This window comes from Theropithecus gelada, chromosome 1 (assembly GCF_003255815.1).
Source record: "Theropithecus gelada isolate Dixy chromosome 1, Tgel_1.0, whole genome shotgun sequence".
NCBI classification, from domain to species: domain Eukaryota; kingdom Metazoa; phylum Chordata; class Mammalia; order Primates; family Cercopithecidae; genus Theropithecus; species Theropithecus gelada.
The window spans coordinates 183040516-183046066 of NC_037668.1; the positions used below are offsets into that span (position 1 = coordinate 183040516).

Consider the following 5551-nt stretch of genomic DNA (forward strand, 5'->3'; position numbering starts at 1 on the left):
AGTCTTTTCTCTGTTCCTAATCCTTACAGCATTCTCAATATTGAAATTAAAAGTAGTTCTTTCTCTTAAAGTATGGGAGATTCATGAACTATGACCTTCTTTGCAAATAATATTTTGTAAAATATGCTAATTTTGGGAAATTTGGAAGTATCAAAAAAGCCCAAAGAAAATAAAATAAATAGTAATTCCTCCATTGTCAGTCACTATTAACATGTTGAGGTGCAACCTTCTAATTTCTTTTTTTTTTTTTGACATGGCCACTTATTTTAATAACAATGCATATACCATGATATCACCATGGAATGTAAATTCAGGATAGACAAGAGAATTTCACAAGTGCAATGGCATTCTGTAGTATATAAAAGTTTGCGTATAATGTCTGGTCAAACTAGCCTGCTCATAAATCATTAATCAATTCCATTATAAGTAATTTATTTAGTTTAATGTTTACAATTCTTATGGAGAGAATAAACGACACACACATTTTTAAAGTTTCTTCATTTACTTTTGCTTGAGTGCTTAAAATACATGCTTCTATTTCAAGATGACATTTAAAAAGTATTCTAATATAACAGCAGCAGAAATATAATTCTGCAATTACAAAAGAACTAAACTAGAATTCATAAATTGTTCTCATGCTTACAATTGTGATTCTTTAACAAAGACTATGCAGCTCTATTGTAAGCTTTCTAGATTTGGTTTAAAGACACACACACACATATATATATACTTTCAGTTGTGGGAGGCTTTACAAGTTATATTCCACGCACTTTTTTGACAGAGTTCTAAGGCAGAAGCCAGTCCACATGACAGGCAGGAAAAAGTTAAATTAACTGGGGCAAATAAGACTCATATAACATCCAAAATATGCGAGCTTCTGCAGCAAACTGGGAGTACTTCAGGGTTGGTCTGCTATCCTCTTTAGAACTAATTTCATCTAAACAGTTTAAGAAGCTGGACATTTCAACACCACCAAGTGGATTTAGGTGACACGTTTCTTTTGTGTTAACTTGACTCCCCCAAATGACTTCGTTAGTAAACCAGTGATTACTAGTAATTCAGTCACAGGCAAATCAAGCCTAAAGAAAGGAAGCCGATATTCAAAATACCATGTTATCTTCATCTGAACCTACTCAAATAGTTTATTTTCAACATTAATATGTAACTTCGATAATGAGATGTTTAACTGAAGCGAGCTTCTCCAACAAGATCAAGACAGTATCTCTTCTTCTAAAGCTTAGGTTTTGCCCACAATTCCCGATACATGGAATAGCCCATACCAACAGTCATTGATCCTACAACAAAGCCTTGGGCTGCCACACGCATGTGGTTCAGATGAAGGGACATTTTATTATTTCCCCTGCTCTTCAATCTGTATAATCCATATGCAACGATTGCTACAAAACCTGCCATTACCATATGGACAAATGGTGCCTCTCTAGCTTTTCAAGTAAGTTTGGATGCCTGATCATCATATGAAGAAAGGGAAACATCTGTTTCTGTTGACACAGTGATAGCTCGAAAAATCTCCCTAGAGTGAGAAAACCCCTCACAAGCCCATTTTTTAAATATATTCATAGATTATATTTTTTTAAAAGTTTCAGGCAATCTCTTACATACTCTTTTGTCACTACCAATTTCTACTTCCTAACAGATTAAAAAGATCAATAACTTAAAAAAAAATTTTTTTTTGAGACAGAGTCTCTTTCTGTCACCCAGGCTGGAGTGTAGTGGCGTGATCTCAGCCCACTGCAACCTCCACCTCCCAGGTTCAGGTGATTCTCATGCCTCAGCCTCCCGAGTAGCTGAGATTACAGGCATGTGCCCACCTCCCGGCTAATTTTTTTGTATTTTTAGTTAAGTTGGGGTTTCATCATGTTGGTCATGCTGGTCTCGAACTCCTGACCTCAAATGACCCACTGCCTTGGCCTCCCAAAGTGCTGGAATTATAGCAGTGAGCCACCATGCCCCACCAATAACTTTTTTATGTGATAAAATGCTTTCCTACCTCATGGGGCAGCGGAAGGTAGACATTATCGCCCAGGTAAAAGATCATATTTAAATTAATCTGTCAATATATTGTGACTCAAATATTCGGTGGATATATGCTGCCAAGGAGATTTTTCCCTTAGCTTTAGAATGGTCTCTTAGATTTAGAATCTGCCTTTAAAAGTAAAGGAAATCTATCTCTTACTAGCTTTTTAATATATGGGATTCTAAGTGCCTATCCACTTGTCTGGATGTCTGCTCACCAGTTCTGTATTGGACTGACAGCAACTTCGGAGCATTGTGCTAAGGTAGCCCAGTTCCTAGTACAATGCCTAGAATAAATTAAGGGTTCAATAAATATTTACTGGCCTGGCGCGGTGGCTCACGCCTATAATCCCAGTACTTTGGGAGGCTGAAGCGGGTGGATTGCTTGAGGTCAGGAGTTCAAGACCAGCCTGGCCAACATGGTGAAACCTCACCTCTACTAAAACACAAAATTAGCCGGGCAAGGTGGTGGGTGCCTGTAATTCCAGCTACTAGGGAGGCTGAGGTAGGAGAATTGCTTGAACCCAGGAGGCGGAGGTTGCAGTGAGCCGAGATCATGCCACTGCACTTTAGCCTGCGTGACAGAGTGAGACTCTGTCTCAAAAATAAAAAATATAAATAAATAAATAAATAAATAAATAAATAAATAAATATTTACTGAAGGAATGAATAAAGCATTTCACTGATGTCACTGGTAGAAAGCGAATCAACCAACGATTGAGTTCTTACAATGCACCTGGTATTACACTAGATAATGGGGATAGAAGTAGGAATGAGGAACAAAAGAATTATAATTAGAGTACAATCCAATTGGAAAGAGAAAATACATGCAGATATAAAGTAAATAAAAATAATTAGGTAATTCATTCAGTTGACTCTACTAAGTAAAATTTTCTATTACGTTCCACAAGCATTTATAAAATTCCAAGTTCTAATAATGTCTTTTCTTAGTTTTTCACTTAGCCTACATGTTATTCCATTTGTATTTATTCATTTTAAAATGTATGTTCCACCTTCCAAAAACCTGGATTAACTGGTGCAACTTGTTCATTGAGTATAAGTAATGGCACATAAAACTCATTTCTGTTTTTCATAGCATTGCTAAGTTGATATGATTATAGGAAAGCTATAGACATAATAATTTTTTTCTCCAAGGACTTTGGCACAGAAAATATTCTTGTGAATAAGATGGTTGAAAAATAGGAATGACAATAAATTTTAGGCGGTTTTAAATCTAGTTGTAGAATGTGCCCAAACATGTGATTAATGGTTGAGGAGCGAGCTTGGAAAAGTCTCTCATCAACTTCCACAGGAATCTATTCAAGGCACTTTAATATTTGACAATCTTTATAAATGTCCCTAAGAATTTGGAGGAATGTTTGCCACTATTAAGATGACACAAAGTTTATAGGGATGACAAAAACCTAGTTTTAAAGTGATTTCAATAGACTGAGATATTAAGCTAAATTTTTTAAAAAGAAATTTAATAGTTCTAAATATAAAGTCCCACATATGTGTCTAAAAATAACTCACCATCATAGCCAGGGGAAGGCCTGGCTTGATAGAGACTAGGTTAAAAAAAAAAAAAAAAAAAAAAGAAAGCTAGTAATATTCAGCCAGTAGTAGTTTATTTGTTTGTTTGTTTGTTTTAAATAAAAGGGAATGCAACAGCCACACTAATGTTTTTTAAAGAATGCATTAGAAAAGAGGGAAAATAATTTGTTCTCTGTTGTTTTAGAAGCTAATAGTAGGACTAAGAAATTTATGAGAAAATAAGTGGGTTTTAATTGTTGTTATTGTTGAATGTAATAAGACATTACTATAATTATAGCCATCCCAAAATGGAATGGACTGGCTTGAGTATAACTACTTGTCCTTCCTGAAAATATTTAAGCAGAAGCTGTATGACCGTTTATTGGAGAGACTAAAAATTTCAACTGTACCTTGTAGAAATTGGATTGACTAACATATTTAACTATGAAGCATCATTAAAGCTTGGAGCAGTGGTTTATGCCTGTAATCCCAGCTACTCAGGAGGCTGAGGTGGGAGAATAGCTTGAGGCCAGGAGTTTGAGGCCGCAGTGAGCTGTAGGATTGTACCATTGTAGTCCAAGTTGGGTAACAAAGTGAGAACCTGTCTGTTAAGAAAACAAAAAGGATAATTAAATAAAGTTTTATCTTACATATGGTAATGTATTGCTTGGTCAAGCAAACTGATTTAAAGAGAAAGTTTTCAATGCTATAAAACCTTGCAGGACCAAGATCTGTGAGAAGGAGAAAGGCCCTTTTTAGGATTGCTTTTTCCCTTGATGTGTTTGTCACTTCTGAAAGTGGAAGCAGCAGCCAAAGGGTGCAATACTTAGCAGAGTTTTCAATATTTCATGGTACAAGAAAGACAAAAATTGGAATCCCAGGCCCAAGAAGGAGGAGGAGAAGTCCAGTAAACACTAGGCTTTTGAATGAGACCTGACAGGCTCTATTCTAGAAGTAAAGGTAGATCAGAAAGAGACCAGACCTCACAAAGGCTGAAGCCAAACACTGAATAAAATTAAATCCTAAATGAATTAAACTGATCTTCCGTAGCTTTCCTGTTTGTCAGGAGCAGAAGGAGATCACCTGTGGAAAAAGATAATGTCATCCAGAGCCTCAAAATTAATTTTTTGCATAATTTTTAATACACAATTTCTGACACAGAACAATAAATAGCCAGACATACAAACCAAGAGAAGTGAGCTGTCATTTAAGGCTGCAATTTTCCGTATTCAACTGCTTTTTTGTTGTTGTTGTTTTCTTTTTTTTTTGGAGACGGAGTTTTGCTCTTGTTGACCAGGCTGGAGTGCAGTGGTGCAATCTCGGCTCACCGCAACCTCTGCCTCCTAAGTTCAAGCAATTCTCCTGCCTCAGCCTCCCCAGTAGCTGGGATTACAGGCATGTGCCACCATGCCCAGCTAATGTTTCTCTATTTTTAGTAAAGACGGATTTCTCCATGTTGGTCAGGCTGGTCTCGAACTCCTGACCTCAGGTGATCCACCCGCGTTGGCCTCCCAAAGTGCTGGGATTACAGGCATGAGCCACTGCACCCGGCCTCAACTGCAGATATTAAAACCAAAATAGGAACTAAAAGTCTGCCCAAAATAACAGATAAAAACAATAGAAAGAAAATCTCAGATGGAGAAATTTGGCAAAGAACTAAAAATAAATATAAAGAATCAAATGGGAAATTCTAGAACTGAAAAAACCTGAAATTAAGAATTCAAAGGATGGATTTAACAACAGAATACGTAAGTGCAGACAGAATTAGTGAACTGAAATACAGGTCAGAGAAAAGAGACAGATTGAAGATGGAGAGAATAAAAGAGGGGGAATACCAAAACAAGCATAAAAAACAAATGAGACTCACTAAAAATGTCTAACCTACATATAAGTGGAGATGCAGATAGAGAAGAGAGAGAAAACGGGCAGATGTAATACTTAAAGAGATAATAGCCAAGGATTTTCCAAAACCAATAAAAAAAAA

At 36.4% G+C, this 5551-nt stretch overlaps 1 pseudogene; it reads right to left on the minus strand.

Annotated features, from left to right (window-relative positions):
* Window positions 1-1214: 1214 nt before the first annotated feature.
* On the minus strand, window positions 1215-2034 carry LOC112632604 (annotated as a pseudogene).
* Between the last annotated feature and the right edge of the window lie 3517 nt (window positions 2035-5551).